This window comes from Aquarana catesbeiana, linkage group LG01, assembly GCF_042186555.1.
Source record: "Aquarana catesbeiana isolate 2022-GZ linkage group LG01, ASM4218655v1, whole genome shotgun sequence".
NCBI classification, from domain to species: domain Eukaryota; kingdom Metazoa; phylum Chordata; class Amphibia; order Anura; family Ranidae; genus Aquarana; species Aquarana catesbeiana.
The window spans coordinates 177,363,850-177,376,336 of NC_133324.1; positions in this window are offsets into that span (position 1 = coordinate 177,363,850).

Here is a 12,487-nt window from a genome sequence, read left to right on the forward strand (position 1 = left end):
TTAAACAAATATTTACTGTACTAATATTAATGATGTTAACTGGATGTTATAATTGTCTAAAATAATTTGGCACTCAAAATTGGGTATACATATCAATTGACAGTAGTGGCTAAATATGTTTGGCACCTGCTTGAAATAATTATGGTGTCTGATTAGACTCTTTTATTAAAGAGAAGTATTCACATTGAATTTGCTATTCATGAGAAGCAAACTGTGTGTCATTGATGAAGCCAAAAAAATATACTCAAACTATTGTCCTTTTTTTATACACAGGATGAGTCCATCCAGGAGGAATGTGGGGAAAGTGGCAGGCAGGAGGAGACCAGGCCCATGGACAGCCTGGAGGAGGCCGGATTCACCATCATCCTGGAGGAGGCTGGGCCCAGTGTCAGGCAGGAGGTGGCTGCTCCCAGTGAGGTGGCTGCTCCCAGTGAGGTGGCTGCTCCCAGTGAGGTGGCTGGGCCAAGCGAGGTGGCTGGGCCCAGTAGAAGCCTGACCGAATCCCAAGTGCCTCCCCTCCACCTTCCCAAAAAAAGGGCCAGGAAGGGGATGGTCACACAGGACGCATCCCTGCGCCTCATGCAAGAGGCCACCCGTTTTTTAAAAAGCCCCCCCGAAGCGGAAGAATCCTATGGCTGCTACTTAGCCAGCAGGCTTCTTCAGATGGATTGGGAGCAGCGCCTCATTTGTGAGCGCCTATTTGGGGAAACAATCCATAAGGGGCTGCAGGGCACGCTAACACAAAACACCCAACTACATGAGGCAGCCCCCCCTCCTCCTCCTCCTCCTCCTCCTCCTCCTCCTCCTCCTGCCACAACTGAAACACCAGAGCCACAGCCTCAAAAGAAGGCTACAGGGAAGGCTGCAGGGCAGCGTGGAGGAAAGGCTGCAGGGAAGAGAAGAAAATGATGACCTGGGTTCAGTCTGGTCTGACAGAAGACGCAGGCTGTTGTAGGACCACAGTCTGGGGACATCTAGATCATCTGCTGGTGCTGTTGATCTCTGGGATTCTTGGACCAGATTGTGCTCCCTCTTATATGGACTCCTCAAGATCCCAATTTTCTGGTACACCGACTTTTTCCAGCGTTGACTTCCTCTTTATTTTATTTTGACCATGAATAAATGGATATTTTTTGAGTTTAGCAAAAGACTTTATGTGTTTTCTTTGAAATCATTGATTTTACACACAATGTTAAATTAACAAGGGACAACAATCTCATTGAGTTTGAAAAAAAACACACCAAAAATACATTACTAATGTTAATAATGTTCAAGTGGTAAGTCTTGAAAATCCAAAAAATTACGTAACCAAAAACGGTGCTTTGGGTTAACTTTATCTAAAAACTAAAAAATAAACACTATAAAAAAAAAAAAAAAATAATAATGGGTTCTTTGTGTTAACTTTACAAACCTAAAAAAAATAAAAAAAATAAAAAATAAAAAATAAAAAGGGGAAAAAGTATTATTAGTATGGAAACATTGTTTTAAAAAGGCATACTATATCATTCATGAGATCAAAGAGAAAAAGAATCCAGAAATCAGTTTGGGAGAACTCTGATTATGAACAGCAAAACACCTTCGTTCTTTAGAGCCTTCGTAAAGAAGAAATAAAATGCGCTGCATTGAACGATCACAGATTTTGCAGCGTGATGAATGTGCTACCTACAATACGAACACTAGTTTTACTAGACCGAGTGCTTCCGTTTAGTTTTTGCTTATGAGCATGCGTCGTTTTTTTGTCCGTCGGACTAGCATACAGACGAGCGGACTTCGGGGTCCGTCGTACTTACGACGTAAAGATTTGAAGCATGCTTCAAATCTAAAGTCCGTCGGATTTGAGGCTAAAAAAGTCCGTTGAAAGTCCGGAGAAGCCCACACACGATCGGATTACCAGCCACCTTTAGTCCGTCAGCGTCCGTTGGACTTTTGTAGACGAAAAGTCCGACCGTGTGTACGCGGCATTAGAAGAAAACCTGTTTGAGTCTGCAAAAGACTTGAGACTAGGGTGGAGGTTCAACTTCCAGCAGGACAACAACCCTAAACATACAGCCAGAGCTACAATGGAATGATTTAGACCAAAGCATATTCATGTGTTAGAATGGCCTAGTCAAAGCCAGACCTAAATCCAATTGGGAATCTGTGGCAAGACTTGAAAATTGCTGTTCACAGACACTCTCCATCCAGTCTGACAGAGCTTGAGCTAGAAGCTGCAAAGACGAATGGGCAAAAATGTCACTCTCTAGATGTGCAAAGCTGGTAGAGACATCCCCAGAAAGACTTGCAGTTGTAATTGCAGCGAAAGATGGTTCTACAAAGTATTAACTCAGGGGGGCTGAATAAAAATGCATGCCACACTTTTCACATATTTATTTGTAAAAAAATTTGAAAACCATTTATCATTGTCCTTCCACTTCACAGTTATGTGCCACTTTGTGTTGGTCTTTCACATAAAATCCCAATAAAATACATTTACGTTTTTGGTTGTAACATGACAAAATGTGGAAAATGTCAAGCGGTATGAATACTTTTTTAAGGTACTGTATCTTTAGTAAATCAATTCAATTTCCTCAGCATTTAAAGTTGCTGAAACATTGAAACAAAACTCAAAACTGTTGTGAATGTGTTTCAAATGTATTTTAATTAATTATGGCACCTGCTACTTCTCAAAATCTGAATCAAGTTTACGTGGCTCTTTTATAGTTGTCAAACATTTATGTGATTGTCAACTCCATATATATATATATATCTATATATATATATATATCTATATATATATATATAGATATATATATATATATAGATATATATATATATATAGATATATATATATATATATATATCTATATATATATATATATATCTATATATGGAGTTGACAATCACATAAATGCCACTTTAATAATAACAATATTATACATCCCCAAAAAAAATCATTACATTTATAATAAATAAACAAATAAATACATCAAAATAGTTATGCAATATAAAATTATAATTGGGTTATTAAACCTTTTAAAATGTTAAATTGGTTAAATATTTTCATTTATTAGATGTATCATTTTGGTGAAGTGGGATAATGAGGTATCTTTTAATTATTTTTCAACAAAATTTTTTTTTATTTGTGTAAATATATGTATAATATGATTATTAGTTATTTATGAATAAACATATAGATCTTTGAATTGGAGGAGTTGGGGAGGAATTAAAAGGATTTTTTATATATATTTACTAATTGTAATACTATATTTTTAAGGTGTTTGGTTTAAATATTATTAGAGGGGGTGGGTGTATCATTTTGCTGATTCTGTCCCAATTTTTCAGAAGTTTTTATTGGCAATAGAGGGGTTAATGTGGCTAATTGAGAGGACAGGTGCTGCAGTATGGAACCTATCCTAATGACATCCTGGTGTAGAAATGCATTGGGTGGAGTTAACAAACAGTGATGACATTAGATACAGAGGAGGTAGAGACACTTGCTAGAAGGAAGCTCTGGGTTAGTTTGTGTGCACCACCTATATTTGTTTGGTAAAGCACTTATGTTTGGTAAGTACTCACCTTGCTTTGTTTTAATTAATAAAGGATACTGCAAATCAATGTATTTTGGACCAGCTTATTTATTTACCTGTTCTTCTACATTTAGTGAGCTCTATCCCATTAGAGTTGTACCTGGTGGTGGTGGAAGAGTTTTGAGTCATTTGGAGAAAATCATGTGGTTTTAAAAAGCAAATTCATGCACTGCATAAGGACTGATGTTCATCCTAAGAGGGAAAAAGACTTTGTAAATTGCAATGCACTGTTTTGCACTGTTATTGCACTAAGCAGTTGATGTTTTTGCACATATAGATATCTGCACACATTTTTGTATGTTTGTACAATGTTTCTCCATTTTCACAGATTTATATAACATTTGCACTCCTGGAAATGGCTTTACTCAGGATTTATTTATTTATTGTTATACTAAGGGCTGTTTTTTATGATATATACAGTGGGTAAAATAAGTAAAGAACCTGTCACCATTTTTCTAGGTAAATATATTTCTAAAGGTGCTATTGACATGACCACATGTTAACCACATGTCGTCCACATGTTAACCTCTGAATGTTCCAGTGAGCACTGTTGGGGTCATAATCCGGAATTGTAAAGAACATATTTTCACCATAAACCGGCCACAACCAGGTGTTCCTTGGAAGGTTTCTGACAGAGAAGTGAAAAGAATTATCAGAAGAGTTGTCCAAGAGCCAAGGGTCACTTGTGGAGATCTTCAGAAAGACCTGGAATTAGCAGGTACAATTGTTTCAAAGAAAACAATAAGTAATGCACTCAACCGCCATGGCCTATATGCACGCTCCCCACGGAAGACTCCATTGCTGAAGAAAAAGCATGTTGAAGCTCGTTTAAAGTTTGCTGCATAACATTTAGACAAGTCTGTGAAATACTGGGAGAAAATAGTCTGGTCAGATGAGGCCAAAACGGACCAAAACTGATCAAAAAAAGACCAAAATTTAACTCTTTGGATGACATAATACACACCAAGTTTGGAGGTCAAATGGCACTGCACATCACTCCAAAAACACCATACCAACAGTAAAGTTTAGAGTTTGAACATCATGGTATAGGACTGTTTACAGCATATGGTACTGGCACACTTCACATTATTGAAAAAAAAAAAAATTTCCGTGTCCATATAGCCCATTTTATTACACAAAACCTAATTTCTGAAATAATTGGTTCTGGTTTCTTTGTATGTATGGAATGCATGGGTTGTTACTGACATGTGGTGAAAATATAATGTCAATAGCACCTTTTAGAAATGTATTTACATAGAAAAATAGTGACATGTTCAATACTTATTTTACCCGCTGTGTGTGTGTGTATGTGTATATATATATATATATATATATATATAGATATATATATATATCTATATATATATATATATAGATATATATATATATCTATATATATATATATATATATCTAATCTTCAGTGTTGGCCATATGCCTACACGCTTGGTCACATGTTCTATGCTAAAGGGAAGAGCGCATTTCAGATTGAGAAACTTCCTCTTTAGCATCAGTTGGCCAAGCATTTAGGCCTTCACAAACTTAGTCATAGCTTAAGGGAAACGTGAAGAATATTTTGTCTATAGAAGAAATATATTTCATACTTCTATTATGTAATACTTAGGCTTGTCATATACTAGTAGAAAGTTTGGGTTTACTTCCAGAGAGGCGTAGGGTTGTGGTGCTGGTAATGTGGAGTAGAAGATTTGGTGGTACTGGTAGTGAGGAAGAGACATTTTTGGCAGCTTCAAGGGGGGCATTTAACCTCTTTCAGATCCAAAGGGAAATTTCTTTCACCTTGTAGGAGGGAGCATAAAATGTCTAACTCTGAGCTAGCATGGCAAAGGACCTCTTTGCTGCATCTCCTGATGGACCCTAAAATTGACTAGCCTGTAGACATAGGTCTACCTTTGTACAACACTGGTTTACTCCAAATGTCCCCCTACTTCATCCCCCCATTTGTCGCAGCTGCTATTACATTTATTTATTGTGGTGGCTTTATTCAATTGCACTACAGGCATAGCTTCCGGGAAAAACCAAACAGCCTAGGCTGGCAATCCTCACATAAGTTGGCTTTTGGTTTGCCACTCATTTCTGACACGGACAAAGCTGCCCTTTGAGAACTGCCTTTTTTAATGTTCATATTTTTGTATTTTTCTTATTCATGCAGTGAGAGGCCTATGGTTTCTGAAACAAAGATAGAAAGGGCAAAAAAAAAGAGCAAGGAGTCAAACAATGGTCCCAGACCCACACATTATTATTTTTTTATGTTATATTATTTATTCGGAAAAATATTTCAAGTTTATCTTTTTTAATCTTTTTCAGTAGTTATCATGAAAAAAACATTTTTTTCTATGGTTAGCCATCTCCACCCAGGTAAAGCAAAGATGGCAGGCAGGGACAGCAAGACTGTAAATAGGAACATGTTTAAGCAATTACATTTATTAACATTTAAGTGAGTGTTCAGGCTGGACCAGTGGCTGGAGGTCCATTTTGGTACTATCCTACCTTGATGCACCTGTCATGTCTGTGAGGGATGGCAGCAGGGGACATTTGTGACCGAGAAGCTGCATTTCAAAGTCCTGTGGTAAAAGTGGGTGTTTTGGGTGCACAGTCTTTTTATTTTTTTTTTCTAATGCCACATACACATGAGCGGAATTTCCGTCGGAAAAATCTTGGATGGTTTTTCCGACGGAATTCCGCTCAAGCTTGGCTTGCATACACACGGTCACACAAAAGTTCACTGAACTTTCGACCTTCAAGAACGCGGTGACGTACAACACTACGACGAGCCGAGAAAATGAAGTTCAATGCTTCCGAGCATGCGTCAAATTGTTTCCGAGCATGCGTAGGAATTTTGCACTTCGGAATTGGTAGACGATCGGAATTTCAGATCGGAACTTTTTTAGGACCGAAAAATTGAGAACATGCTCTCAATCTTTTGCTGGCTGGAATTCTGCCAGCAAAAGTCGTATGGAGCATACACACGGTCGCATTTTTGGACCAAAGCTCTCATCGGTCTTTTGCTGGCGGAATTTCCGCTTGTGTGTATGGGGCATAAGACTTTGTTTTGAAATTATACTGTGAAGTGTTGGGATAATAAAAGCAGCTCTGGAACAGATTGTGAGCAGCAAGTGACTGATAAAAGATAAATTTGGAATAAATAGAAATTATAAAAATAAACTAAAAAGAAAAAAACGCGCTAGATCAAAATTGATAATAAGTCAAAGGAAAAATGGAAAGTCCAAAAAGCAGCAGCTTATTGCGAGATACACAAAAACAGAATAGAAAAGAAAAGCTGTGCTGTGTGAAGATTCGATCCAACAATGGCTTGTAGGTATCAAGATATGGATGAATGACAGTTCAAATGCATCCAAACAAACACCCAAGTGAGACTAATCCACAAATAAGTGCCACCACCAAATAAAAAACTTGCTTACCAGATGGCAAGCAAAACCCAGCAGACGGCTATAGCCCAGCCAAGGCCTTTACTTGTATGGAAAGATCGTCTGGACAGGTATGGATATGGATTGGTTGCCTATATACTCCACACGTCCCAATGCCATGGAACTCTGATAGATCTCAGTATCTCAGCGGGGTATAAGGGAAAAAACCAACCATAGCGTAATATTGCTTCCACATATTTAATAAAAAATAGTATTGCACTTACATTTTAAAACGAAAGTAAAATCGCGCTAATATAAACAGATCCGGCCGGCAGCAAATCAAATCCCGTCCTCCTAGTGAAACAGCGTGGTGACGTTAGCACGTATCCTCCTCCAGACAACGTCAACTTATGACGAAACGCATCTGGAGGAGGATACGTGCTGACGTCACCACGCTGTTTCACTAGGAGGACAGGATTGGATTTGCAGCCTCTGTTTGTGGATCAGTCTCACTTGGGTGTTTGTTTGGATGCATTTGAACTGTCACTCATCCATATCTTGATACCTACAAGCTATTGTTGGATCGAATCTTCACACAGCGCAGCTTCTTTTTTCCATAAAAATAAACTGACTTTCAATATAAATAGCATATTTTTTAAAAGAGAACAGCCAGAAATATTATACAGACTCACTCAGCAGAATATAAGCACATTCAAGGCTGCAATTGCAAAGGAAGAAAGCAGGAATTTGATTTATTATTTAATTAAAAATAAAGTGTATGGTTTCAGTAAAAAAATCTAGGCATATTGCACAGATTACCGATTAGTGTCTGTTTAAGCAGTAATTTAGGCAATAAAAGCAGCTGTAATAACCCACAGTTTGAGAGAGGGGCACTAGGGAAGTTTTAAGCAATACATTAAAACTATAATGTATTATTGTAGTGTAGTAATATATTTCTAAGAAAAAAAATGCATACATATAGTAGTGACTCAATTTGCAGTCTTGCCATCAAAATTATTGTTATTGCACAATATTTAAGCTCTTTCACAAGGTCACATTTTGAACAGGACACACACCATCCTACATTTAATGAAAACATCAACACTAAAGTATATTTATTTCACTGGAAAAAAATAATGTAAACTTTTGTAGTGCCATATTTGTAGTGCCATATATCTGTGCAATATTGCACTTGTACTTGTACAAAAGAAAACTTCTGTTGTTTCCACATTCCCTGTACCAGTCTGCCTGTAATTTGATATGAACATTAGGGATGTGCTCTAGGTTTGGACCAAACTTTGGCTGTTTGGATAAACACTTGAACTTTTGCCTGTTAGCCCCCCTGTTTGGCAGGAGTCAAGCATCATATATAGAAGCTGTATTTTTGCAACTTCAATATATGACAGCTTCACACTGTCAATGGTTCCTAAGGAAGCAGTGGGTGCTGGCCCCGACTCTATCCCTAGCAATCACACACTGCCACTTGCACATTGCTTATGAGGCTGAGAATCCTTGCAAATCCATGCAAGCAAAGGGAAAGCAATAGCAGAGATATCATTGCCCAAATACAGTATGATTGCTGGTGATATTTGGTCAATAATGTCACTACTATAAACACCCCATCTCCTATATTGCTAATTGCTTGGGTAGCTGTCATTTGGTGAGCTATACTGCCAAGGTTGGTCGTGTGTGCCGGTTTCATCAGGTAGTTTTACAATGAGGAACTTTTTGGGGGATTTGAATTTTTTTAATAAAGATTTGTCAAATGCTTGAGTGTTCTTATTTCCAGGTTACACTTTTATTGAATGCGTAGCGGTACTATGCACAATGGGGTGGGGTATCTGTGGGCCCTCTTATTTTTAAAGGGGGCTTCCAGATTCCAGATTCCCCCCACAACCACCAGGCCAGCATTGTGGCCTTGTGCTTATTAACATGGGGATAAGATAACCCCCATTTCCTCATGTTGAGGATATATATATATACTAGTATGGTAAGGATTCCAGGCAGGATGCATGTCCAGATCAAAGGTCTGGTAAAGATTTTTAGGAGAATCTCAAACTTTTTTTTTTTTTTTAACATAAAGTACCACTTTAATATTTATACCAGACTCAAAAGTTCTGCCTAAGCCTAGAGATGAGCCAAACTGCCTTGGGTTCAGTTCAAACAGTGTTAGAAAACTTCAAAAAAGTTTGGATGCGGACCCAACCCCATTCTAAAAAGTCCAGGGCCCCCAGGTCTGACCCCCCTCCCCCACATGAATGAGTAAGGGATAATAAAGACACTCAGACATTTGCTAAGTCATTTACTAAAAAATGTAAGTCCCACAAAATTCCCTTTACTTTAATATTGGAATCCACAAAGGGGAATAAAGGGGAGAAAAGGGACTCTGTGATACCCTCAAAGTGTGAAAAAATAAACAAAATGTAAAATCATATATTTATTGAGAATATCAATAAAAATAGCCCCATGGGGAATAGTATGCTATGGCGTCAAAACACAATGCCCTTTACACATATCCAAGTACTGACGCGTTTTGACCAATTAGGTCTTCCTCAGGTTGATTGCAGTCTTAAAGTGATTGTAAAGTTTCAATTTTCTTTTTTAAAAACATTTTATACTTACCTGATCTGTGCAGTGGATTTGCACAGCCACAACTTTCCTCTTCTTGGGACCCTCTTTGCTGCTCCTGGCTCCTGGCCCCTCCTTCCTGTCAAGTGCCTCCACAGCAAGCAGATTGCTATGAGGGCACCCAAGCTGAGCTGCAGCTCTGTGTGTCCATTAAGGCACGGAGCTGTGGTTTGGCCCCAACCTCTCTCTCTGCTGATTGGTTGCTGACTTTAAATGACAGCAGCAGGAGCCAATGGCACCACTGCTGTGTCTCAGCCAGTGAGGAGGAAGAGTCCCGGATGGCCGAGGGACTCATGGACATTGCTGGATAAAGATGGGACTCAGGTAAGTATTAGGGGTGCTGGAGGGCTGCTGCATACAGAAGGTTTTTTTTTTTATCTTAATGTATAGAATGCATTAAGATAAAGAACCTTCTGCCTTTACAACCACTTTAATTTAACCCTTTTTATTTTGACCAATTAGGTCTTCCTCGGGGGGGATGGCAGTCTTAAAGGATCACTAGGACATACATAAAGGTCAATATGGCAAGCAGAAAATAGCAAAAGAATCATATTTTTAGAGTACAATCATGTAAAGATTATAAGATGCACTCACATAATTCCTACCACAACCAAAAACATTATGCTGGAGGTTCACAGAGACATGGGGCAGTGCTGTACAAAAGGTGTACACATGTGTCCAAAACACTTGGACTCATGTCTCCAAAGGCTTTGGACACATGTGTACACCTTCTGTATAGCACTACCCCATGTTTCTATGAACCTCCGGCATAATATTCTTGGTTGTGGTATAATGGAGACTCGAACATCCAGACCATACCTGTTGGTCCAAATGCCTGAACACTTGAAAAGTCAAAGTTTAGTCTGAGCGCTGATCTTTTGGCTCATCCCTAATCAAAATCTAAGCAGTCTTGAAGGATTAATGAAAGTAACAGATTTTTTTTGCAGATGCAGAAAGTATTGACAAACTGCAAAAGAAGTGGATGAGTAATTCCAACATTAAACAAAACAAAACAAGTCCACAACTACCTGTAGGCTTTCTGACAGACTGAATTCATCCATCTAAAAGTTTGCCATTTTTGCAAACAGTAGCTGTAAGAATGACATTTCACAGAGAGTAGCCATGACATAAAGCTCCCCCATTTTGACTGTGATAAATATGCATTATTTGTTATTTAACTGATCTAAACGGTAATGAAAAACACAATATTTGATTTTTAGTAGTGAATATAACAATTGAAAATTATAAGTAGTATAAAAATATTTCCCTTAAGGCTGTTAAACTCAGAGTACAAAGGAAACCAGTGAACTCGATTTTACGTTTATCAAATCATATTTTATCATATAACGTTACTGTTGTGTGGGTCTCTGTGTGTGGGGATGAATATTTCTACACATAGCTGACTTCTGTGTCAGTTATTCCATTGAAGTACTTCATTCAGCTTCTTCTTGGCCTCTGCCCAAACTAATATAGACAGAACTGGATGATAACAAAAACAACAAGGCAATAGGCTGCACTCAGCTAAAGAGCATATATTCTGCAAGAAAGGGCACATTGACTTCCACGTATCTGGTTTTTATGGAAAACAACATTGTATATTAGCTTTAGGGGCTCTTTAACTGCATTCTCCAGTACAAAGCATATTATTATAATCCTATAATATAATGTGAAATCACCCTCACTGTGACACAATCACATTCCACCCTTTAATAGAAAACTACTTTGACAGAATTGACAGATAATGTGCTTATATAATGTCATAAAGGTTCACTCTAACTGGGGAATTAAATTGTATATACTTTTTATCTGCAAAGAACCCATATTGCAGTGTTACATATCATAACCACATATCTCTAGTATAAACTTGGTACTACCAGAATGTCCTAGCTGTTCAAGGTTACAAAAGTGTGAAGAATACGTTACAGAATTCCACTATCACATGACATGGTTCTGCAGGGATGTAGTAATGTTTCTAAATTCCATTTGTATATTTCTAATTCTGTAGGAAGCAGTGGGCTCCAGCCAGCTTATGTGTACCTCAGCAGGAGCAGTTGTTAAGCATAGAAAGGTTTTTCTTTGCCACTTGTTGTTTGATCTTGCTGCACAAGAGTTTGCTAGAAAGGTGACATTCTGTGTTATGAATGTTTAATTACAGTATTTATCAGTGTATAACACGCACAGACGTATAACACGCACCCCAATTTTAAGAGGGAAGTTTAAGGAAAAATTTTTTTCACAGCCCCCTTTACAGTACACAGTCCCCCTCCCCCTGCACAGAACACAGCCCCCCATCCAGAACACAGCCCCCCATCCAGAACACAGCCCCCCCAGCACACAGCCCCCATCCAGTATACAGCCCCAGTACACAGCCCCCCTCCCCAGTACATAGCCCCCCATCCAGTATACAGCCCCCTCCCCAGTACACAGCCCCCCATCTAGTATACAGCCCCCCTCCCCAGTACACAGCCCCCATCCATTTTACAGCCCCCTCCCCAGTATACAGCCCCCATCCAGTATACAGCCCCCCCATCCAGTATACAGCCAGTTCCCTGCACTCCCAGGAGACCCCCAGTCTCCTGGAACAGCACTGCCAGCATACTCTACAGTTAAAAAAAGTCACTGCCAGCCCCTTCCACACTGCTCCTCCTGTGTCACTCATATTGTAAAATGAAGCTTCCATATACCTCCAATAGCTCAATTTTTTCCACTGACCTGGTCACATGACTGCTCTCCTCTGACGATACATAGATGGTCATGTGATTGCTCTCCTGCTCCAATCTAAAGCTACACTCAGAGGAGTGGGAGGAGGAGAGCAGTCAGAAAAAACAGAGCTATTGAGATATTTACAAGCTTCGTTTTACAATGACACTGACACAGGAGGAGCAGTGTAGAAGAAGGGGCTGGCAAGT